The sequence below is a fragment of the Sus scrofa genome, chromosome 8 (genome assembly GCF_000003025.6).
Source record: "Sus scrofa isolate TJ Tabasco breed Duroc chromosome 8, Sscrofa11.1, whole genome shotgun sequence".
Classification (NCBI taxonomy): Eukaryota; Metazoa; Chordata; class Mammalia; order Artiodactyla; family Suidae; genus Sus; species Sus scrofa.
In genome coordinates this window covers 31,468,313-31,494,568 of record NC_010450.4, presented here as the reverse complement: position 1 = coordinate 31,494,568, position 26,256 = coordinate 31,468,313, and the positions used below count along the sequence as shown (strand labels likewise).

The 26,256-nt window shown below is 46.6% G+C and overlaps 1 long non-coding RNA gene across 1 annotated transcript; it reads right to left on the bottom strand.

Moving 5' to 3' along the window:
• LOC106504629 lies at nucleotides 2,430-16,105 on the bottom strand. Its single transcript, XR_002346617.1, has 4 exons — nucleotides 15,995-16,105; nucleotides 13,971-14,021; nucleotides 2,991-3,122; nucleotides 2,430-2,907 (listed from the first exon to the last, which is right to left on the bottom strand). It is a non-coding gene; the product is annotated as an uncharacterized LOC106504629 (long non-coding RNA).

The window sequence follows — 26,256 nt, the reverse complement described above, 5'->3', positions numbered from 1 at the left end:
GCGTTGCTGTGGTTGTGGTGTAGGCCGGCGGCTACAGCTCCGATTGGACCCCTAGCCTGAGAACCTCCATATGCCGCAGGTGCGGCCCTAAAAAGCCAAAATAAACAACAAAAACCAAAAACAAGATGGGGTCTTACTTCACAGAGTAGTGGCCAAGCATGTGCTGGAAACCTGGCTTTGTGCTCAGCTGGGGGGGGGTCCCTGGGCATGTCACCCGGGCTGTCAAAACTGCCACCTGGCTTCTCTAGCTTCCATATCCTTTCTGTAAATCTGAGACAGCAGTGCCTCCCGAGTAAGGCTGTTGTGAGGAGACTTAAAGTGAGTAAAATGCTTTGCCTGTTGGGAGCTGAGGTAGGAGGTGCTCGCTAAGTTGGCGCAGCTGGTGTTATTACTGCCTGTGTGACCTTGGCAGGCACTTTCATCTTTCTAGGTCTTCGTTTCCTCACTTGTGTCTTGTGGGCCAGATGACCTCGGAGGCGTCTCTGGTTTGAGCAGTCCATTATCCTCTGACACACAAGATTCTTTGCCTCAACCCTGGCCCTGCCTGTCCAACGCAGGAGATGAGACCATTTGCTGCTGCCGTTGCAAGGCTCAGACAGCGGAGACCTCGGACAGCCCAGAAGGCTTGTTTACTGCTCCCTTTGGACAGAGTTCCAAGGTTCCGGGACGAGGAGCAAACTGGGACGTCTCTCTAACCACAGGGGTAGAAGAGAGAGCGGGGTGCTGGGCAGCAGGGCCTGGGGGTGTGGACAACAACCACACTCAAAACGCTGCTTCAAGGGGGGATAAACATGCTCTTGGGACAAGGTCACGACAGACCTGTCGGCATTTGCTTGGGGACCCAGCACCAACTCCTGGGATCCTACCCCCAAAATAGATGGCAGCCGACTGGGGAAGACAGCTCTCCTCTTTCAGAAAAGCATTTCCCTCTGGACTCTGGTTGAATGAGGCAAAGTCTTTGCTTTCTGAACGAGGCACTGTGGATGGTTATTTAAAAGTGAGAAAGAGGAGTTTCCTTGTGGCTCAGGCGGTTAAGGATCCAGCATTGCCACTGCAGCAGCTTGGGTTGCTGCTGTGGTGCATGTTCAGTTCCTGGCCTAGGAACTTCCACATGCTGCAGGTATGGCCACACAAAAAACAAAAAACAAAAAAAAAAGAAAAAAGCAAGAGAGAGGAACTGAAAGAGGACTTGGATGAAATCAAAGCTTGTATCTCTGGGCTGCAGCAGACAGAAAGATAGGGTGAAGGCAGGTGGCACCCTACCAAATGCTCTTCGCCCTGCCTAATATGTCCTTAGCTCAAGCACATCACAGCACAAGGATTGAGTACCTTGGACACAGAGGAGAAGGAAAGGCTTCTTTTCCTTAGAGCCGGGTCGCTAGGGCAGAGGCTAAGGGGTTCAGACTGACTTATTCCCAGAGTATCTTGGGTCAATCCCATGTCCAAAGCAAAGGCATAAACCCGGGACTATGTACAGGGCGCGTTTTCTAGTCCATATTTTCTCAGAGCCTCATTTCTTTGGGGCCTCCCCTGATGTCCACTAGTCTTTTCCAGATGTCAGTTAAGAAGCTGGCTTCCAGCTGGTTGGAAGCATTGTTCATTAAGATATTTACAAGACTCTAGGCCTTTGGATGACAAGCCACAGGGCTTCTGTCACCCTTCCATCTGGAAGTTTTCTGCTAAATGACAAACTTCCTGAGGTTTTTCCCTTCGCATCTTGTACAGTACTAAACTTTCAAGATTACATTTCAGTTTTTTATACCATCTCTCATTTTGTGCCACTCACTCCATGCCTCATCAGTGTGAAAGAAACATCTGCTACAGAAAAGTGGCTTGACTGGGTAAGGGCCGCTGCACGCTAGCTGCCATCCCTGTGTGCCTCTGTCACTCTGTCCCCTGCCTGGGCTCAGAAGGGTGAAAACTACAAGAAACCTTAGAGATCATGTGTTCTCATTTAACACTCGCCTGCTCCCGGATCCATCATGCCATGGCCCTATGCTTACACTAAATAATGGCAACATATCCAGCACTGTCCAAAGAGTGAGAGCATCGACCTGTTGAATGTCCTGCTACTTCACTTTTATTATTTTGTCTTTTTTTGCCTTTTTCTAGGGCCATTTCCCGCAGCATATGGAGGTTCCCAGGCTAGGGGTCGAATCGGAGCTGTAGCCACCAGCCTACGCCAGAGCCACAGCAACGCCAGATCCAAGCCACGTCTGCGACCTACACCACAGCTCATGGCAACACCAGATTCTTAACCGACTGAGCAAGCCAGGGATGGAACCCGCAATCTCATGGTTCCTAGTCGGATTCGTTAACCACTGCACCGCGATGGGAACTCCTGTCCTGCTACTTTAAAAATGTGTCCATAATGGGCTCCAGATGGGGCTCTCTTTAACCATGTGACATTCACTTGCACAATTGTGTTATCCAGGCAAAAACAAAGAAAGGAGAGTTTATGAGCTTGCCAAGGCTGCTGTAACAAAAGACCACAGACAGAATGGCTTAAACACAGAATTTTTCACAATTCTGGAGGCTGGAAGTCGATGACCAAGGGTTGGCTGGTTTGGTTTCTACGGAGTGTTCTCTCCTTGACTTGCAGACGGCCGCCTCCTTGATGTGTCCTCACACGGTCTTTCTGCTGTGTGTGCATCCCTGGCGTTTCTTGGTGTGGCCAAATTTTATCTTATAAGGACACCAGTCAGATGGGATGAGGGCCCACCCCGCCACCTCCTATGAACTTAATCACCTCTTTAGAGGCCCTCTCTCCAGATACAGTCACGCAGAGGAAATGAGAGCTAGGGCTTCAGCATATGAATTTGTGGGGACACGTTTCAGCCCACCACAGTGAGCGTTCCTGCTTTCTGTTGTCACTGATATGGAGGAGGAGGAGGAGGAGAACATACTCTAGAATTTCAGAGAATATCAACATTCAGGAACTACCCAGAGGTTAGCAACTAGAACCAAGCAAGTTAAAAACAACAACTCACATCAGTGTGCACGAAACAGCAAAGGTTGATTTTCTTTTCTTGAAGCATAGGGTGGCAGGCTTAAATATGTTCACGACACAACTTGATGTGCACAGAAAAATATTTTCTTTGTATCTCATTTGTTGTTGTGTGCTAGGTAAGGAAGAGAAATATAACTGAAAGCGCAATCCTTAAACCTTACTCTAAATAACCATTCATGGGAATTGCCATTGTGGCACAGCAGAAATGAATCCGACTGGGATCCATGAGGTTGCAGGTTCAATCCCTGGCCTCGCTCAGTGGGTTAAGGATCTGGCATTGCCGTGAGCTGTGGTGTAGGTCGCTGATGTGGCTCGTTTCTGGTGTTGCTGTGGCTGTGGTGCAGACTGGTAGCTGTAGCTACGATTTGCCCCCTGACCTGGGAAGTTCTGTATGCTGTAGGTGCGGCCCTAATAAAAATTAAAAGTATACAAATAAACAAATAACCATTCAATTGGTCCCCTTTGGGTGATGGCAAGGGTGACTGAGAGTAAGGCACCATGGCTTTACTCAGGCCTTTGTGCTTGGCTGCTATTGCAGGCACCTGCAACTGGCGTAGCTCCTGGGCTGGGCTCCCCCTCACTCACCCCCTGGCTCCTCGCCTCACTTCATCTCCTCCTGGAGCTTTAGCCCCTTCAGAGCTCTGCCCCAGCCTCCTCTGGGGCCTGGTGCAATGGGCATCAGGGCTGGTTCGAAGGCTGTCCGTGGGAATGCAGGGAAGCTCAGACTGCGGGGTAGGCAGGCCCTGTCTGCAGCCTGCCTTTTATACCATGTCTGACAGCTGTCCCAGAGCACAGCCTGCTACGAGAATTGTCTTCTCAGCTTGGCCAACAGGCCCTTCATCACAGCGTCTGCCTCACCACCTTCCCTTCTAACTCAGCTTCTGCCCATGGCCTCTTCGTCCCACGATGGCCCAGACAAAAAGGGCTGACTCATTTATTTCCACTGCTTTAAAGCTTCCTGGCTCTAACCCACATATAACCTCCAGACTCCTGGATAAACCTAAATAATAAACAGTTACCTTCTCGGTCCTATGGCAGAAACTATGATCTGGACCAACTGGGAGTTAAAATTATGGGAGGTCCCGTCATGTTGCAGCAGAAATGAATCCGACTAGGAACCATGAGGTTGTGGGTTCGATCCCTGGCCTCTTGCTCAGTGGGTTAAGGATCCGGCATTGCCATGAGCTGTGGTGTAAGTTGCAGATGCAGCTCGGATGCCACGTTGCTGTGGCTGTGGCATAGGCCAGCAGCTACAGCTCTACAGCTCTGATTCGACCTCTAGCCTGGGAACTTCCATATGCCGCAGGTGTGGCCCTAAAAAGCAAATAAGTTTTTAAAAATTCTTTAGAAAAATTCTTTCCCTCACCCCGAGTCCAGCATTCACGTCATAGTCTTGCTGTGAAATCCCATTTGCAATGTCAGAAACGAAATACTAAAGGGAACTAAAGGCAAGGAAAGGGTAGGTGCAAAGCAGCCAAACAGAGAAAGCAAGAGTGAACACACGTCTGAAGCTGTGGTGCTAAGTCGGGAGGCAGGGACCATCTCTTTCCCGCTGAATCCCTTCAAAGCCCTTCAATCACGTCTCCAGATAAAGGATTCCTCCACCCAGAAGGGAGAGAGCAAAAAAGAAAAACACATGAATCCCCCCAAGTCAGAACGCCCATAACAATTATTTTGTAATTCTTGACAGGTGAAGGCAATTCTCCAAAGGATTTGCTTAGTATTTTTTTTAAGGAAGAAAAAAAAGAGAAAGAAGTGCACATTTTCAAGGCAATAACTAATTATCCCTGGTTTTTTTTTGGGGGGTGGCTTTTTAGGGCTGGCACTCATGGCATATGGAGATTCCCAGGCTAGGGGTCTATTCAGAGCTGCAGCCGCTGGCTTATGCCACAGACACAGCAACATGGGATCCGAGCCACATCTATGACCTACACCACAGCTCACAGAAATGCCAGATCCTTAACCCACTGAGCAAGGCCAGGGATCAAACCTGCATCCTCATGGATACTTGTCCGATTCGTTTCCTCTGCGCCACCAGGGGAACTCCAATCCCCGGTCTTGATAGGGGGAGAATAAGGCCAATTTGGCTTAAGTCAAAATGAAAAGACTTCTGAGCATTTTGAGAAAAGCTGATGTGTAATCATACTGGGGAATCGGTGTGAGAAAAAAAGAAGCATCCTTGTGCTAAAGATGAAGCGATGAACTAAATGACCTCTGCAAACTTCTTCTAGATCCCACCCCAGGAAGGCACAGAGCTGATGTGGGGCCATCTCTTCTGGAGTCCAGGCGTGTGTGTGGTCAAGGGTCCATCCCCCAGCACAGTAGCCTCTGTGAGAGCAGGAACACGACAGAGCCAAGAAGTCCTTGGGTTCCCAGAATGTCTGCGACATCCTTCCCAGCAAGGCGGCAGAAGCTCAGTAAACTTCTGGAGACATCGAGGCTTCTGGGAAGCAGAAAAATCAGAAAGGCGGCAGGGATTCCTCTACCCTTGGAGGGGGGGAAGCTGAGAAGAGCTTGGGGGAGATTGAACCAAGCCCCCCCGAGGGGCTGCCTGGTACCTCCATGGGGCCTGGCAGACAGGGGTCCTGAGAAAAAGGTCCTATGGCTTCTTTAGGCCTCAGTGGCATCAAGGGTAGAAAGAGGGGTTGGTGCCTCCCACTTGTGTTCACAGAGGGGGTCCTATGGGGTAACACAGAGCCAGCACTAGCTCCGGACCTGCAACACAGCAAGTGGTTAAAACACGGTGGCTGTTTATATGACTGCCCTTATTTTTATTTTTTTATTTTTTGTCTTTTTGCCTTTTCTAGGGCCGCTTCCCCTGGGATATGGAGGTTCCCAGGCTAGGGGTCGAATCGGAGCTGTAGCCACTGGCCTACTCCAGAGCCACAGCAACTCGGGATCTGAGCCACGTCTGCAACCTACACCACAGCTCACGGCAACACCAGATCGTTAACCCACTGAGCAAGGCCAGGAATCGAACCTGCAACCTCATAGTTCCTAGTCGGATTCATTAACCACTGCGCCAGCCACGATGGGAACTCCAACTGCTTTTATTTTTAAATGAAACCTGGAAAGAAACAATACAGGGATGGCAGAGTAAAAAAACTTGCAAGAGGATCCTCTGGTATATAGAATAAACAAAAGATTGCTTTGTATGACCTTTTTGTCCTCCTGGGTAAAACCAGGCAGCAAAGGGCTGATTCTAAAGTTGCAGTCAGTGTTGCCGAAAAAGAATGTAACGTACCCAGGATCCGCTGGGTGTTTACTAAGAAAATGACAAGGATATTTGACCCCACACTGTAGGGTGAGGATCAAATGCTGAGAGCTCAGCCCCTCTTCTGTTCTCTGGTGACCCCAGAAAAGTCAGAGTCCTCAAGCTGAGTGATTCGGGCCAATGTATGCATGATACAGAGTGGGAGGAATCAGCGTTGAGCAAAGAACAGAAAATTCCCGTTTTTGTGATGGCGCCATAACTGGTGTGTTAAAAATGAATATAATGGGTAGAAATGATGCCTACCAGAATGAGGGGTGGGAGAACCCGGCAGGTCAGGAACCCAAAAAGGGGAGTCAAGAAAAAAAAGACCCTGGCGTTGGAACCAGCATCACTGCGATTCAGCAGCTCAAGAAATCTCTACAGCCACCCCTGCCCCCCAGATTTTTCAGAAAAGGAAACTGAGACTCAGAAAATCAGGATTCTTGCCTGAGTCCACAGTTAACCAGTCTGTATCTCCCAACTTCAATCTAGCCCTCTTGACGTATCCAGGGATTCGAGAAAAGACCCTCAGAGGGAAGAACCAAAAAGGAAAGAAAAGGTCATTGCAATCCAAGTCCCAGGATCTGTGATTGGTTAGCTGGTACCATGCAGCTTCATGAAAGGACACTGGACTCCAAGAACTCAGCCAGGAGCAGGCCTTGGGGTTGGAGGCCCAATGTTAAAACAACAAGTGGTCGGAGTTGAGCAATGGATGGCAGGACTCCAGGCACCAGAAGGGAGCAAATGCACCTGCTCAGGTACTGAAGCATGACAGGACTTGGCCAGGCCCGACAGCAACAGGAGAGAAGGTGGAGGAGGGCAGAGCAAAGGGCTGGTTTGAAATAACTCAATTTACAACACTCTCCAAGATTCTGGCACATCAGTGGACATTCTTTTTTTTTTTCCCCCCTTGCTGTCCAGTGTCTAAATTCCCCTTCCTAATTTTGAGGAACCCCCTATTGTGAGTCAGAGCCTTCTTCTGGCACCAGCATCTCAAGAGTTAACCGGAGGACGTGAACCTAGCAGAACTATGCTGTATCCTCTGAGTGGTAGCCAACACCTGCCTAGTTCAGAAGTGAAAAGGCACAAAACCTTGCACTTCTTGTCTGACTGCCAAAGCGACCACACAGGGTCTAGAACACCGCCGTCTAGGACTCTGAACTGTGGAAAGTCATAGAAACAGGGAGATTGGATCCATGCTGGTAGCAGGGATGGTCTGGCATTAAGATCAAGGTTCAAGAGTTCCCGTTGTGGCTCGGTGGAAATGAATCTGACTAGCATCCATGAGGACATGGGTTCGATCCCTGGCCTCGCTCAATGGGTTAAGGATCGGGCATTGCTGTGAGCCGTGGTGTAGGTCGCAGATGAGGCTTGGATCTGGCATTGCTGTGGCTGTGGTGTAGGCCAGCAGCTGAAGCTCCGATTAGACCCCTAGCCTGGGAACCTCCATATGCCACAGGTGCGGCCCTAAAAAAGAAAAAAAAAAAGAAAAATCAGGGTTCAAGGACAGTGGCCATGGTTGGCAAGGGTGATGGCATCCTGGCCACAGTGTCTCCTACCTAGCCTCCCTGGTTTCCAAATTTGTTTCTCCTGCCTCCTTACAGATTCTGTGAGCCAACTTTCATGAATTTATTTTCCATCACTGTTGGCCAGTCTCTAGCTACAAAGACCCGGCTGCCACAGGCCCCATGCCTCACCTGCAACAGAAGGGGTTTCTGAAGTCTAGGAAACCCCTCAACTGTGAATCTTACAAGAGCAGAAGATGTGAGACTACGATGGAAGATTAAAAAGTTCGCCGTGGAACACACATAGTAGAAACACATTTACAAAACCGTCTGTTCAAACTTGCTAAAACCAGAATGGATAAGCAATGAGATCCTGCTGTATAGCACTGGGAACTATATCTAGTCACTTATGATGGAGCATGATAATGTGAGAAAAAGAATGTATATATGTATATGTGACTGGGTCAACCTTGCTGTACAGCAGAAAATTGACACAACTCTAAACCGGCTATAACGAAAAAAAATTAAAATTATTTAAAATTAAAAAAAAAAAAATACTTGCTAAAATCACTTGTGCTGGAAGAGAGATTTGGCCAGATGGTTCTGCCACTGCTGCTCTCCACTGGGGAGACAGACCCACATTCAGGCTGGAGGTTTAGACACTTGCCTGGGGTCACACAGGTAGCCAAGGGGCAGATGCTTGGAAGCTGTTGCGTTCAAATGGGCTTTGAAAGGTCGGGAAGAAAAGAGGCTTTGGTCCCTTTTTTAAAAAAGGCATTAGATGCTAAAGGCCTGGTCTGGGTTACACACGCTGCACCCAGGACTTCCTCAGCTCCACAAACAATGAAGCATTGATTGCGGGAGAGAGGGAGGTGAGGGCCATTTCCTGATTGGAACAAAGAAGACAACCTTAGGATTTTTAAGCCCTGCTGAGAAATTTCCATAGCCATACCATTGCCTTGCTTTTCCATGCTATCCATAAAAGGAAGAAGAGAGAAGTCCATGGGGGATATGGGAAAATACCCTCGGATCTTCTGTTAGGCTACCGTATTCCAGGTCCAGACTCTGGACTCGCCTTTCTCTCTTCCTTTGCAACAAGCCCCAAAGACTTAGCCTGTTTCCATTTCTTCTCTACAGCTGCTCACACCCACTCTATCCCCTCAAGTTATTTTCACTCCTCCAATCCCACCCCAAAAGGGTGACACAGTGAGAACATCTCACTCCAGCTGCCCCCAAAGACACATACAAGCCCTTATTCTTTTCAGGATTTTCCTCCTATGAATTCAGGACAAGCGGGAGACAATGAAAATACGAATGAAGGGATGGTTACAAAGCTTAAGAATCTTACAAGGTTCCTACAGCCCTGGTTCTTGCATGCTGAGCAAGACTATACTAACTACAGCTAACATTGACCAGACATTGATTATTCACCAGGCGCTGGGCTAAGTGTTCTGCTGGTATTATCTTACTTTCTTTTCCCAGCAACCCCAGGCATTTTATTAATGGGACTGAAGCCAAGAGAGATTTACTTTCCAAGGTCAATTGGCAGTTAGCTGCAGAATTGGAATTTGAACCCAAGTCTCTCTGATTCTATAACTGGTGCTTTTTTAAAGTTTTATTTTTTTAATGCTCACTCCCATTCTTGTCCCTGCTTCCCATCCCCACTCCCCCCTTACCAATAATTTCTATTAATTTCTGATTTACCTTTCTAGTATCTCTTTTTTGAGAATATACATATACACACACATACAAACACAGAGACAACAGCTAGTGTTCTTTATACTATGCCCAGTTGAATGTCTACTCTGTCTTATTTTTTTATTTTGTTTTTTTCTTGCTTATTAGGGCCACACCTGTGGCCTATGGAGGTTCGCAGGCTAGGGGTCAAATCGGAGCTGCAGCTGCCAACTACACCACAGCCACAGCAATGCCAGATCCGAGCTGCATCTGAGACCTACAACACAGCTCATAGCAACGCCAGATCCTTAACCCACTGACCAAGGCCAGGGATTGAACCCACATTATCATGGATACTAGTCGGATTTGTAACCTACTGAGCCACAACGGGTCCTTCCACTCTGTTTTTTAAAAAAACAAACAAAACAAAAAATCAGGTTAGTCAGAGTTTTCCAGAAGTCAAATAAAAGGAGATTTGTAGGTAGCGAATGCATCTATAGATGGATGAATACAGGTATGTGAGATTTTCCAACATTGCCTAAATCTTTCCAGATAGATTTTTTTTTTTTTTTTGTCTTTTTGCCTTTTCTAGGGCCGCTCTCGTGGCATATGAAGGTTCCCAGGCTGGGGTATGATTGGAGGTGTAGTTGGCCTACGCCACAGCCACAGCAATTCAGGATCCGAGCCATGTATTCAACCTACACCACAGCTCAGGGCAACACCGGATCCTTAACCCACTGAGCAAGGCCAGGAATCGAACCTGCAACCTCATGGTTCCTCGTCAGATTCGTTAACCACTGAGCCACGACAGGAACTCCCCCAGATAGATTTTTTTTTTAAGCATCTACAGTAAGACTATTAGTATTTGGATACCAGAAATAAAAGTGTGAAAAAATTGCAAGTTTCCCTAAAATAAAATACAAATGACAGCCAGGTCCCCAAGTGACTGAGTCTCTGCACAGAGTCACAAATAAGGGAGCATATTACTGTACCCCAAAGTAATAAAAACTAAATCCCAATCTTTACTCATGTATACTCAAAGAATACCAACAGAAATCCAATTCACAGCTCTTTGCAAATTTCTCAAATCCAAGTTTTCTGTCCATGATATTTTTTCTTCCTCCCTCCACATTTCTCCTCCACCCTAGCTCTTTAGTTTGTGAATTAACTGAGCTTCTTGTGCTCAGTCTCCTTGCTTTCTTTCTACTTCTCAGGTTCTGTCCATTTCTGTCTGTCCCTTTCTTCCTCCCAGGATCTGGGAAGCTGAGCTGGCAATAATTCTTCTGCAGTGGGCAGGCAGGGGGGTGCTTGAAGGAACCCTTCCATGCTGATAAGGCAGTTTCCTGCACATCGCCCAGGAACTCATCACTGAAAAGAGCTGCAGTTTAGTGGAGCAACATATTGGGTGTGTTTCCAGTAAGGAGAAAGAACTCCCATCCGCAATTTGAATACGGAAACGTTAACACAAAGAACTGTTAACTAGGAGTTCCCGTCATGGCTCAGTGGTTAATGAATCCGACTATGAACCAGAAGGTTTCAGGTTCGATCCCTGGCCTTGCTCAGTGGGTTAAGGATCCAGCGTTGCCATGAGCTGTGGTGTAGGTTGCAGACAGGGCTCGGATCTGGTGTTGCTGTGGCTCTGGTGTAGGCTTGGCAGCTACAGCTCCAATTAGACCCCTAGCCTGGGAACCTCCATACGCCAAGGGTACGGCCCTGGAAAAGGAAAAAAAAAAAAAAAAAAAAAAAAAAAAAAACCAAAAAAACAAAGAACTGTTAACTAGTAGAAGCTGACTAACTACTAAGAGGAGTAAGAGGGACCACTAAGGGGTTCAGAAGTAGCCAGTGCAGTGAAAAGAAGTTTTAACCTCTAGGCTGAAGGAACCCTACAAAGAAGGAATTAAGGACTTAGGAGACCTCTTCCAAGAGGATGGGGTTACTACAAGAACACACAGCCTCACAAAATGAGGAAACTTAGCAGACAGCCAGGCCAGAGCTGTCTCTACAAGCAGGCTTCTATTCACAGAGGTTGTGGGCAGATCACAGCCCCTGAAAAGCCACGGTAAGGAGAGCAAGGTGTTAGGGTGCAGCTGAAATGTGTCCCTGTAGGTTGTTAGGCTCTCATGTTGAATCATAATAACCCAGAAGCTTGCGCTCGTTCTGTGGCTATGTCCTGGCTGTGTCCCTCCAGTGCCCTGTTGATGAAAGTTCCCATTCTGCCAGCTGGCAAGGGGAAATGTTTACCGGATCTGGCTCTGATATCACAAAGCTGCATAAAGAAGGGTAAACTTGGAGCAGACGGACAATAAATTGAGAAAGGCACAGGCCCTGTCTGGAGCAGAGGCCAGTGGTAAGCAACCAGTATAGACTCACTGGGGCTCCTTGGTTGATACTGCATTCTCTTCGACTCTATTTCCGCTTTCTGCCACATCCCTGGAGCTTGCATGGTAGGAAAACCTGGGATACAGGTTCTGTGCTCAGAAATCAAAGCGATGCGATAGGAACAGGGTAGGTGATGAGGGGCGGGGTGTCCAAAGGATAGTTTTTATTGCAGACATTTATAAAATGCCAGTTGTGAGCCAGACATTATACATGCCAATGTATATGCATTATCTAAATTACAGCTTCTAACAGTCTTAGAAGGCTGGTGTTATTCCTTTCTTGCAGATGAGAACACCAACCCTCCCAGAAGCGAGGCATCTTAACAAGGTCACACAGCCAGTTAAGTGGTAGAAAAAAAGATATGAGTTCAGGTCACCTTGATCATCACCAAAGTCTGCTCCGTCCATCTTTTCCTAGAGGCATGTGTTAAACTGCTAATTTTTTTTTTTTCGTCTTTTTGCCATTTCTAGGGCCGCTCCCGCAGCATATGGAGGTTCCCAGGCCACGGGTCGAATCGGAGCTGTAGCCGCCGGCCTACACCAGAGCCGAAGCAATGCGGGATCCGAGCCACGTCTGCAACCTACACCACAGCTCACGGCAACGCTGGATCCTTAACCCACTGAGCAAGGCCAGGGATCGAACCCGCAACCTCATGGTTCTTAGTCGGATTCGTTAACCACTGCGCCACAACAGTAACTCCTAAACTGCTAATTTTGTAAACTGCTGTTTTACATGTGTCCAGCCTATCTTCTTAGTACATATTTGTTCATGGTTCTTGATAAAAATTCTTATAACCATCACATAATGCCCCATCTCTTATCTTTTTTCTTAGGATCATATGAAATTTGATTTCTTATTGAAATTGCTACCCTACCTTCCTTTGCTTTCCTTTTTGTTTTCTTTTTTCTTTTCTTTTGTCTTTTTAAGGCTGCACTCATGGCATATGGAAGGTCCCAGGCAAAGGGTCTAATCAGAATCGGAACTTCAGCTACCGGCCTACACCACAGCCACTGCCACGCCAGGTCCGAGACGCATCTGGGACCTACACCTCCAGCTCATGGCAATGCCAGACCCTTAACCCACTGAACAAGGCCAGGGATCAAATTGGCATTCTTATGGATACTAGTCGGATTCGTTACTGCTGAGCTAAGGTGGGAACTCCTGCTTTGTTTTCTGTTATGTGTTTTTCCATTTCTTATTTTCAAATTCTCCATATCCTTTAATTTCAAATATGTCTCTGTAGACAACATACTACTAGAGTAGAAGAGGATGTTTTACTATCATTTAAAAAATACCTAGTCTGAGAGTCTGATTTTTTTTTTTTTTTTTTGTCTTTCTGTCTTTTCTAGGGCTGCACCCGCAGCATATGGAGGTTCCCAGGCCAGGGGTTGAATCAGAGCTGTAGCCACCAGCCTACACCACAGCCACAGCAACACCAGATCTGAGCCACATTTGCGATCTACATCACAGCTCATGGCAACGCCGGATCCTTAACCCACTGAGCCAGGTCAGGGATCGAACCTGCAACCTCACGATTCCTAGTGGGATTTGTTAACCACTGAGCCATGACGGGAACTCCCTGATTATTTTTTTTTAACCTTCAGTGCTAAAGTCTGTGCATGCCACATTTCTCCTCAGAAGAGGCTGGCAGGCAGTTGGGGGGATTCAGAAGCAAGGGAGGAGCCAGACATGAGACCAGGGGTCTGTCTCTGAGGGGAGGACCAAGGGAGAAGCTCAATGCTCAGAGGAATAGACAATAGACAAGAAAATGTAGAGCCAGAGGCCTCTTCCTAAAATAGGGGGTAGAACTTGGAAGTCTCGTCATGGGGGCACAAGTGAGGTTTGGGTTACTGGTACCAGGATCAAGTCAAATGAACAAAAGACATGAAAGAACACTGTCTTCACAAGTATTAAACTATTATGATTCTGCACCCCGATAGCACAGGGACTCCTTTAGCAGGTGTGCTAATGACTCTCCTCAGCAACACATCCCACACAAGTGCTTCCTTCTTCCAGTGTTTGGGTCTTCTCCATCTTTGTGATCCTAATGGTTGTCTTTAAGGCTCAATCAGATTCTTTTAAAACAACTGAACCAATCAGCTTCTTGCAATTATCCTTTTACTGAAAGCTTGAATTATTTACTCACTTTTTCCCAGTTCTTGTGCCTTCGTCTTGTCATCAGAGCCACTCCCCTCACCTGCAAAAGGGAATTAAGCCATCAGACACCATACGCCTAGAACTATTCATCACAGAAAAAGAAATGGGAAGACTGTCAACAGGATGGTCCCAAAGAGTCTTTCATTCCACTGATTTATTATTTTCCTTTGTAGTCACTCAGATTGTTCAATCCCAGAAGTGGAACATTTGGAGTTCTATTGATTTTCTTTTTGGTTCAGTAACTACAGAAAAGTTATCTTGCATCCTTTAGCCAGGGGATACAATGCCTTACATAGAGAGAACATTTCCCAGGCTTTGAAACTCTTCCATGTATATTAATGCTATTTAAAGCCTCCCATGGGAGTTCCCTTTATGGCTCAGTGGTTAATGAACCTGATTAGGATCCATGAGGATGTGGGTTCGATCCCTGGCCTCGCTCGGTGGGTTGGGGATCCGGAGTTGCCCGTGGCCACGAGCTGTGGTGTGGGTTTCAGAAGTGGCCTGGATCTTGCATGGCTGTGACTGTGGCTCTGGTTCCACCCCTAGTATGGGAACCTCCATATGCCACAGGTATGGCCATAAAAAGCAAAATATAAATAAATAAATAAAGTCTCCCATTGCTCACTGAACTGGAATTTTATACTCAGCGAAATGGAGGCTGAGAATGGTAGAATAGCTTTTAAACGATTACAGCTGGTCAGTAGCTCAGCTGCCACTCAAACTCAGGGTTTCTGACTCCAAGTTCAGCCCTCTTTTCACCTTTCATTGTTTCGGCTCCCTCCTTCAATGATTTTGTCCTCTGTCCTACCTCCACCACTGCCACGGTCGTACCTTAGTCCTTGTCAATAATAACAATCTACTTAGAATATTAGTCTAAGCATCTCAACTACCACCAGCTTTTATTTTTCCAGCTTATTCCTTTTTGACACTGACCCCAACATTTTCTCAATCTACCAGGACCTACAATCCATTAGTCCTACCTCCTTTTTTTTTTTTTTTTTTTTTTTTTTTGTCTTTTGTCGTTGCTATTTCTTGGGCCGCTCCGGTGGCATATGGAGGTTCCCAGGCTAGGGGTCGAATCGGAGCTGTAGCCACCGGCCTACGCCAGAGCCTCAGCAACGCGGGATCCGAGCCGCGTCTGCAACCTGCACCACAGCTCACGGCAACGCTGGTTCGTTAACCCATTGAGCAAGGGCAGGGACCGAACCTGCAACCTCATGGTTCCTAGTCGGATTCGTTAACCACTGCGCCACGACGGGAACTCCCCTACCTCTTTTTTTTTTTTTTTGGTTGTCTTATTAGGGCCGCACCTGCAGTATATGGAGGTTCCCAGGCTAGGGAACCGGAGCTGTAGCCACTGGCCTACACCACAGCCACAGCAACACGGGATCTGAGCTGTGTCTGTGACCTACACCACAGCTCACAGCAACGCCGAATCCTTAACCCACTGAGCGAGGCCAGGGATCGAACCCGCAACCTCATGGCTCCTAGTCGGATTCATTTCCACTGTGCCAAGATGGGAACTCCTGTCCTACCTCTTGACCCCATGCTCAGACCCTCCAACTGTCCCAGCCCAGAGCCTACAGGACATCATTGTCATCGTTCTCACACATACATCTTCAGCTCCCTGGCTCCCGTCTCCTTCCTCATAAAGCTCCAACCCTGGTGAAATCTAATTTGCCACCACTTTTGCAATTTGGCTGTTGGCAGCTGAGTGTGGCTGAGAAACACACACCACACACACACACACACACGTATACACACCACAGACTCATTACCTGCCTGAGGGTTTCCTTCAATAAATAGCCTCCTTTTTCCCCATCCAGGTTCTCAGTGAGTTGAGAGACAATGAAAGTAAATACAGAGGCCAAAAATCATCTTTACGACTAAGCAGGACCAGCTCAGAGGACAAGTATTAGGTCTGATGGTCAAGGTGCGTTGCTGAGACCAAGTCCCAGGACCCACCCAGCCCCAGGAGGAGCAGCAGCAGCACTGAACTAGGGTTCTACCTACATTTATTTCCATAATTCAACCGCTCCTTGCCATCTTCCTCACTCCCACTTGGGTCCAAGCCTCCACCGTTCCTGGGCTTCTGCAGTAGCCTCCCCGTTGTCTCACACCCCCGCTCACCTCCTCACACCAGCCAGAGTGAGCCTTTTCAGTCAGTACGTCTCAGCCTTACTTCACATGAAAATCACCTGCAGAAGTGTTAGAACTCTTGATGCCCAGGCCTTACCAATTAATTCAGAATCTCTGGGGGTGGGACTCATGCATCAGGATTTGTTTTCAAGCTTCCCAGGAGATGCACTGGGTAGCTAAGACTGAGAATCACCTCAGTCCGATGTGTCACTCGTGCACTCATTCCCCCCCACCCCCGACCTCCCATGTTACTCAGAGTAGAAGGCAGAGCCCTGCAGAGCCACACGGGACCCTCCTGTACCTCCTGTCCTCACCTCCAGCCATCCTGGCCTTCTCGCTCTTCCTTGAACACACTAGGCCGGCTCCTTCTGGGGGCCTTTACATGCTCTTCCCTCAGTCTGGAAAGCCTTTTCTCAAGCTTTTCCTCACTCCCCTACTTCAGGGTTTTTTTTTTTTTTTTTTTTTTTTTCCTTTTTAGGGCCATACCCCAGGCTAGGGGTCTAATCAGAGCCACAGCTGCTGGCCTATGCCACAGCCACAGGAATGTGGGACCCGAGCCTCATCTGCGACCTACCCCACAGCTCAAGGAAATGCTAGATCCTTGACCCACTGAGTAAGGCTGCATCCTCATGGATACTAGTCAGGGTCTTAACCTGCTGAGCCACAAGGGGAACTCCCCCAGTCTCTGTTCAAATATTTCTTTAAGAGGTTTTTTCCCAAATGTTCTATCTAAAGGAACACACACACACTCTTCACCCCGTTCTGCTCTACCTCCATTACTCTGCTGAATTCTTCTTCCTTGCCCTCTTGCCTCTCATCCCCACTAGAACAGAAGCTCTATCAAGAGAGATTTTTTCCTGGTTTGTTCCCAGTCATATTCCCAGTACCTAGAACAGGGCTTTAAACAGAGGGGAACTTAATAAATAGTTGTAAGTGGGTGAATGAAAGTATGAGCCTCTCCTTTGCAAAATGATCATCTCAACCACCCTTTCTTCTTCTTGGGCTATGAGACTCAAGCAGGTTATCATCAACCAATCTATAGCCAACTGAGAAGTTTCTATTGTGGCTCAGCAGGTTAAGAACCCAACGTAGTCTCTCTCTATGAGGATGCAGGTTCGATCCCTGGCCTCGCTCAGTGGGTTAAGGACCTGGCTTGCCAAGGCATAGGCAATGGCATAGGTCTCAGCTGCAGCTCTGAGTCGACCCCTAGCCCGGGAAGTTCCATATGCTGCAGATGTAGCCATAAAAAGAAACAAAAAAAAATTTTTAAACAAGATATATCCAACTGAGGACACCAAGTAAGACTCTCTTAAATTCTTAAAGAGAAATATCAGTGGGTAGGAAAACTACCCTTTCTCCTTCTCCCGTCTTCCCCAGCCCCTCCTGGTTCTTCTGAAACAAGACAAATTCTAAGCCAAGTGTGGCGAATGAAGCCTGACCGTCCCCATTGGCGAGGTGCCCCACCCCAGTCTGGCTTCGATGAGAAGCAATGCGCGGGGTGTTCATGGATCAGTGCCACTGAGAGCGTGTCCTCAGAGCTCCATCCGCGTTGAAGAAAGCTATACAAGCCCAGTCCAAGTCCCACAGTAAAATCAACAAAGGAGGAAGGGATCAAGGACAGAATCCACAGTGGCTCGTCCTGTGCCTCTCATTCCAGAACAACTAGGCCCTGGGCTTGCAAAGGGAGAGAGGCAGAGGGGCACAGAAAGGAGGAAACGCATTTCTGTTTCACGCACTTATTTTTAAGTATATTTTTCTTACAAGTAACATAGAAATTTAGGAAGATCTCAAAAGTAAACGGAAACAAATAACAGTTTTTCATAATCCCACTACACCAATACGACTGCTCAAATTTTCATGAGTTTCTTTATCGTCTTTGCCCTGTGAGCTTTTTGTTACTCATGTAAACAACACAATGCTCTCCTTTTCCTTGGCGAAATTTCTGATCATTTCTGTAGGATACTGCTCCAAAGTTTTCCCCCAAATGGATGATCTTTTTAAGGCATTTTGAGCAGCATTGCTACTTTGCATTCTCTCCAGCGTGGCCTGAGGATACAGACCTCACCTGGCCTCACTCATCAGTGCGGCCCGAAATCACCTGGAAGAGGTTCAACTCAAAACACTGTGAAAAAAGATACAGTCAACTGACCACTTACACTTCCCGGAGAGGCCATGAAAATGCGAGGGGAAAAGTTTGACAGGATGAGATGCCCTCTTAGTCTTTAAAAAATGTGCTTTGGAGTTCCTGTTGTGGCTCAGCAGGTTAAGAACCAAGGAGTATCTGTGAGGATGCAGGTTCAATCCCTGGCCTCACTCAGTGGGTTAAGGATCCGGTGTTGCCATGAGCTATGGTGTAGGTCGAAGATGACCTGGTGTGCCTGTGACTGCTGTAGGCTGGCAGCCGCAGCTCCAATTCAGTCCTTAGCTTGGGAACTCATACACTGCAGGTGTGGCCCTAAAAAAAAAAAAAAAAAAAAAAAAGGAAAAAAATGTACTTCTCATCACCTACCTTGCTTTTTATAACCACTATTAACAACCTCCCCACTTCTCTTATCAGATCTGTGGCCAATTAAACTCTTCTCTCAAGGGCTTCTCCTCTTCCTTACAGCCGCATTACGTTCCCTCTTTTTTTTGTAACTTCCCTGCATTAACTCCTTTGGAATCTCCTGAGCTCTAAGCCCACTGCCCTGCCCTGCCCCTGGCAGCTTTCTCCATAGCTCTCAAATTTGGCCTCCCCATTCCTGATTTGCAGCATTGCTTTCTCTTTCTCTGTCATTTGCAGCTTAGGAGGCACATGCAAGCATCCTCACCTTGGCAAAAAAAAAAAAAAGAGTTCCCATCGTGGCGCAGTAGTTAACGAATCCGACTAGGAACCATGAGGCTGCGGGTTCGATCCCTGGCCTTGCTTAGTGGGCTAAGGATCTGGCGTTGCTGTGAGCCATGGTGTAGGCCGCAGAAGCGGCTCGCATCTGGTGTTGCTGTGGCTCTGGCGTAGGCCGGTAGCTACAGCTCCGATTCGACCCCCAGCCTGGGAACCTCCATATGCCGTGGGAGCGGCCCCAGAAATGGCAGAAAGACAAAAAACAAAAACAAAAACGAAGCATCTTTACCTTGGGTTTTTCTTCTCTGGACGTGTATGTGTGTGTGTGCCTTTAAGGACTCACTACTTCGGAGTGCGGTGATGACGTCACTGCTTCCGGCAGTGAAGCCTGGCTTTGGCTGATCGTTCCATCCACTGTGCTCAGTAACGGGAAACACGTTTCATTTCCTTTTAACCCCCACGGCTGCCTTATGGGCTGAGCACCGTTATTATACCCATTTCATAGATTACGGAGATTTAGGGAAAAAGGTTTGTTTAGGTTACTTAACCTATAAATGGTAGTTCCATGCCTAGAGCTCTATTTGATTCCACAGACGATGAAGTTTTTCTGGGGTTCCTAACCCACCCGTGACGAGCATTCCCAATATTTCCACTAACCCAGTCCCTTAACAACACCATCAACATCATGTTTTGAAATCAAATCTTATATATATATATATATATATATGTATGTATATATATGCAGGGAAAGTATTTCCTTCCTAGAATTTCTCAAGATCTTGGGGAAATAGAGAATGCTATTATCCCTCACTGTGGACCACGGCGCTAGACTGCTTTATGGCTCGTTCCTGCCTTCTGATAACTTTTCTCCAGGCGGCAGTTCACCCCAAACACCCCAAAACTACCTCTGTCCTGGTGTACACGCAGCTACACTCTGCCCTCTCCCCTCATGACACCCCTCAACCAAGAGCTGGATACCAATCACTCTGCAGAAGACTTGGGAGGAACAGGAGGAGATTTTTAAATAGAGCACGAGGCCTTGAAACCAGCAATCAGATTTCACTGCTTTGAAGTCAGAATGCTGAGCCAGTACAGACGGATGTATTCAATCTCAGAGGCTCAGGAGTCCACGTCCTGGCCCTACCAAAAAAGAGCCTTTTCATGGTGGTGGTGGCCTCTGTTCTGATTGGCTAGACGTCATGTCCGTGTGTGTTCTGATTGGTCAGTTTCTGCTTGTGTCTATTTTGCCATCTGCCCCTTGCTGGTTATTAAACGTTTAAGCCGTGTTTAAATTGTAGCATATTGTTTAAGCATTTTTGTGCCTCCGTTTTCTCGTCTTTTTGCTAGAGGACACAAAGTCCTTTGGGGTTGGAGTAGGGGAAGCTACTTGTCACAGTGACTGGCATCTCAAGATGGATAAGAGGAAGCTTAGAAAATGAAATAGCTCTGCACATTGGTACTGAAATAGACCATCAGCATATTGGATGAGGCTGGGCCCTGAATGGCACCATAAAAAAATACCTAAACTTGGAATTCCTGTTGTGGCTCATCGGGGTTAAGAAACTGACTAATATCCGTGAACATGCAGTTAATCCCTGTCCTTCTCAGTGGGTTAGATTCCACATTGCAGGTGAACTGGGGCATAGGTCGCAAATGTGGCTTGAAACTGGCTTTGCTGTGGCTGTGGTGTAGGCCAGCAGCTGCAGCTTCCATCCCCAGCCTGGGAACTTCCATGTGCCACAAGTGAGCCCTAAAACGACAAAAAAAATTCCTAAACTCATATGACCATTTTCTGACAATTACGATTTCATGAGGGCAAATTCCATTTGTGGTCGATGATATACAAACTCCTAACAGTCACTCCTTGCAAGAAAACAGCTTACTGTCACCTGCCTGAGATGAGTGAATTTCAGATGAATGAGTACCAGAGGACTCTCTGGAAATTAGATAAAGAGATTTCTTGGGAAATTGACAGAATTATTAAAAAGCTGCTGCGGTAAGACTAAGCTTACATCAGAGGAAGAACTCTCAATAGATTTAACTTTATAATAATGTAAATTATTTTATTTAAAAAAATCATAGGAGTTCCCATTGTGGCTCTGTGGAAACGAATCTGACTAGCATCCGTGAGGATGCAGGTTCGATTCCTGGCCCGGCTCAGTGGGTTAAGGATCTGGCGTTGCTGTGAGCTGTGGTGTAGGTTGCATACTCGGCTCAGATCCCACATTGCTGTGGTTGTGGTGTAGGTCAGCGGCTACAGCTCCAATTCAACCCCTAGCCTGGGATACTCCATGTGTCGTAGGTGCGGCCCTAAAAAGACCAAAAAAAAAAAAAAAAAAGAAATCATAAAAATGATAACCATAGACCAAAAATACATGCTACAAAATATGGCAGACAAAGATCTTTGTGTCTTTAATGTATAACTTATGCAATATCAATAAGTAACGTTTGGGGGAAAGGCTGTGTAACAACATAGAAAAACATTGTCTTTGGGCCCTAATTTTTTTAAATGGCCAAAGAACATAAATAGACGAAACATAGAGAGCAAATGTAAATGACTTTAAAAACTTTGGAAAAAAATCTATATCACTGATAACTAAATAAATTTAAATTTGAAAAGATTCTTTGCCTGTCAAATAGTCTATTCATACTGTATATTTAAAAGTTGCTAAGAAAGTAGATCTTAAAAGGTCTCATCATATGAAAAAAATTGTAACCGTGAGAGGATGGATGATGGATAGACTGAATATGGAGATTATTTTATAATATATACAAATATGAAATCATTACATTGTACACCTGCAACTAATATAAGGTTACATGTCAATTATATCAACAATAAAAATAATTTATTCACTCAACAAATAAACATTGAGCACGTATTACAGATAAGACACTGCTCAGACCTTTTAGCAGTAAACAAGGCAGACACAGAATCCGCCCTCTTGGAGATTTCGTGCTAGTGTTAAAGGTAGATTAAAAAACAAAACAAAATATGTAAAATGTGTAGTATTTTAGATGTTGATAAGTGCTAAAAGAAAAGGCAGAGAGGGGAGGGCTTTACACATGGGAGGGGCGAGTGCTCCTTTAGACGGGCTGGCCAGGGAGGAGACGTAACTGAAAGAGAGGAAGGAGTGAGTCACTCGGATATCTGGGAAAAGGGCTTCTCAGTAGAGATGCCAGAAAGTGCAAAGGCCCTGGGGCCAGATATGTGGCTGCCATGTTCAAGGAAGAGCAGGAAGGCTGAGTGGCTAGAACAGAATGAGCAAGAAATAGAGTGATAGAATCAAGGTTAGAGAAAGGGGGCGAAGGCCAAATGATATAGGGCTCTGTAGGTCACCATAAGAACTTCAGCCTTTTTTTTTTTCTCTTGCTTCTTAGGGCCAACCCATGGCACATGCAAGTTCGCAGGCTAGGGGTTGAATCGGAGTTTAGCTGCCAGCCTATGTCACAGCCACAGCAATGCAGGGTCTAAGCAATGTCTGTGACCTACACCACAGCTCACAGCAACGCCGGATCCTTAACCCACTGAGCAAGGTCAAAGATCGAACCCTTGTCCTCATGGATACCTGTTGGATTGGTTAACCACTGAGCCACGAAGGGTACTTCTTCATCAGCAGTTTTTAAGACTACATGAAGTCACCAAGAAGATGAATGTAGATAGAACACAGGTAGGGAACTCTCATCGCCAGTGAGACATCCACATATACTGCTGATGGGCATACAAACTGATACAATATTGCACTAAACCACCCTATCAATAATTATCAAGAAGTTTTTTGGAGTTCCCGTCATGGCTCAGTGGTTGACAAATCCGACTGGGAGCCATGGGCTTGCAGGTTCCATCCCTGGCCTTGCTCAGTGGGTTGGGGATCTGGCATTGGAGTGAGCTGTGGTGTAGGTTGCAGACTCGGCTTGGATCCCACTTTGCTGTGGCTCTGGCGTAGGATCCTGTGTGGCTATGGTTCTGATTTGACCCCTGGCCTAGGAACTTCCATATGCCGCAGGAACGGCCCAAGAAATGGCAAAAAGACAAAAAAAAAAAAAAAAAAAAAGAATTTTTTTATGGCCACACCCACAGCATATGGAAGTCCTGGAGCCAGGGATTGAATTCAAGCCACAGCTTCGATGCCATTGCTAGGGCAACGCCAGTTCTGTTAACCCACTGTGTCTCAGAAGCAACTTGAGCTGCTGCAGTCCAATTCTTTTCTTTTGTAGGGCTGCACCCATGACATATGGAAGTTCCCAGGCTACGGGTGGAATTGAAGCTGCAGCTGCTGGCTTACGCCACAGCCACAGCAACACCAGATCCAAGCCGAGTCTGCGATCTACACCACAACTCACAGCAACACCAGATCCTTAACCCACTGACAGAGGCCAGGGATCAAACCCAAATCCTCACGGATACTAATCAGGTTCGTTACTGCTGAGCCACAATGGGAACTCCCATTTTAGCCATTTTTAAGCATACAGTTCAGTAGCATTAAGTACATTCACATTGTTGTGCAACCATCACCGTCACCCAGCTCCAGAACTTTTTCGCCTACCCAGACTGAACCTCTCAACCCCTTAAACACTAACTCCATGTTCTTTGCTCCCTTTAGCCCCTGACAACCACCAATCTATTGTCTGCCTCTGGAATCTGACTACTCTAGGTACCTCATATAAATGGAGTCATACAGGAGTTCCCTGGTGGCACATCAGGTTAAGGATCTGGCATTGTGTCTTCTATGGCTTAGGTTGCAGCTGTGGCATGGGTTTGATCCCTGGCCCAGGACCTCTGCATGCTGCAGGTGCGGTCAGAACAATGGAGTCAGTTATACACTATCTATTCTTTTTATGAAATCCTTGTTAAAATTTAAAAAGATTATTAACATTAACAAAAGAAAATTGAACTTGTAAGGACCAGTTCAACTTGGTTGAACTCCATGATCACAGGAACTAACCATTCAGTCATGATTTAATCTGTCTCCCTATTGAAGCCAGTGCTCTCGATAGGACAAGACTTAGCAATTTCTTGGCAAAGACATATTTTTGGTGTGTTCCTACCATTCGCAAGTTTTCTCAAACCACTGTGGATGGGAGTGGAGCAGAAGTTCCAGAACAGGGGGAAGATTTAGGGACGGCAAAAAATCATCACAGTGGGCCTGTCACCTCACCTCAAATGACCCCTGGCCTGGAAAGGGTCATAGCAGAACAAGAACTACAATAGGACTAGTTCTAATTAATTATACCAGCAGTCATCTATTAAACACCTCCTGTGGACTAGGTCCCTTTAAGCACTTTATATGTATTTAATCATTCGATCTTCACAGCAGCTCTTGGGACGGATATAACCACTACCCTCACGTTGCAGATGAGGAAACCGAGGCACAGGGACGTCGAGTCACTTGTTCAGGATCACACAGCAGGAAGTCGAGCTGGCTTCAGCACAAGCAGTCAGGGTCATTGCCCTTGACCTTTACCAATGGTTCTCAAACATGAGGGCACATCAGAATCCCAGGAGGTCCTGTTAAAACAGACTGCTGGGCCCACCTCAAAATTTCTGATTCAGTAGTTCTTAGATGGAACCCCAGGATTTGCATTTCTAGCACATTCCTAAGCATGCTATGCCTATGGTCTGGGAAGCCCATACTGAAAACCACGGCTGCTAACATGGAGTTAAAGGTAAATGCATTTGCCATGAGTCAGGGATGTCACAAGAACAGAAGCCCTCTGAGGGGCTGTTCCCAGTTTATAACTCAAAGTTTGAGAGTCAACAAGATTAAGGACCTGCTCAAGTTCACAGAGGTGGAGGTGTGCAGCCTGTGTTTGAGACCAGCTTGCTGAATGCCCTGACTTTTACACCCACTGCCCCAGTGACAGAGCCACACAGGGTGCTCTAGATAGGGTAAAAATTGAGCACCGGAGTTCCCGTTGTGGCACAGTGGTTAACGAATCCGACTAGGAACCATGAGGTTGTGGGTTCGGTCCCTGCCCTTGCTCAGTGGGTTAACGATCCGGCGTTGCCGTGAGCTGTGGTGTAGGTTGCAGACGCGGCTCGGATCCCGAGTTGCTGTGGCTCTGGCGTAGGCCGGTGGCTACAGCTCCAATTCGACCCCTAGCCTGGGAACATCCATATGCTGCAGGAGCGGCCCAAGAAATGGCAAAAGGGACCAAAAAAAAAAAAAAAATTGAGCACCTTTTCAAAGCAATATTTAGTAAATATTTGTGGTTTTATTTTAGTAGAGGTAGGAGAACTGGATTTCCTATTAATGGAATTATACACACCACACACATACATCTTTATGTTAAAAAATAGAATGAATCCCTTGCATTGAACGACACTGCATTTTAACCTCGGTGGCAGTGCCTTTCTTCTTATATTGCTTTTGTCGCTCAACTGGGTAGTACTGGATCATTCACAGTCATTGGGATAACTTAATGGATGTAGTTTCAAAGTCTTGTTTGTCAACATTTTTTTTCTTTTCTGATTTTCATGTTGGCATACTAATTCATTCATTTCTTTTTTTTTTTTTTTTTTTTTTTTCCTTTTTAGGACCTCACCTATGGCATATGGAAGTTCCCAGGCTAGGGGTCGAATGGGAGCTGCCAGCCGATGCCAGAGCCACAACAATGCCGGAACTTTAACCCACTGAGTGGGGCCAGGGATTGAACCTGCATCCTTGTGGCTATTAGTTGGATTTATTACCACTGAGCCACAACAGGAACCCCTTTCTTTCATTTCTAAAGTTCTTTTGCAATGTATCAAGTCAGATAAATTCTGAGAAAAACCGGTAAAGGGTCTACGTTTCAGACCTTCAGCTGGATCTAGGAACCAACTTTATGTCACTACCAGCTGACTGATCACAAAAGTGATGGGGGGTGTCCCTTTTTTCCCCTTCCTTTTTTAGGGCCACACCCACGGCATATAGAGGTTTCCAGGCTAGGGGTCTAATCAGAGCTACAGCTGCCTGCACCACAGCCACAGCCACAGCAACACAGGATCTGAGCCTTGTCTGTGATCTACATCACATCTCATGGCAACGCCAGATCCTTAACCCATTGAGCGAGGCCAGGGATCAAACCTTCAACCTCATAGTTCCTAGTCGGATTCGTTTCCACTGCACCACAACAGGAACTCCCAAAGGTCGGTGGGTGGGTCTTTACTGGACTCCTTGCAACATACATACATGGACCCAGAGATGAGTTTTTGCTTCACATTCAAGGTTGCTGTCTACTTTAGGCAAGATAGGGACAAATTTAAATGTGCCCTTATTACATAAAGAATGCTGCAGTAGATACCTGAATTAATTGGTGCCCTATTTTCTAGTTT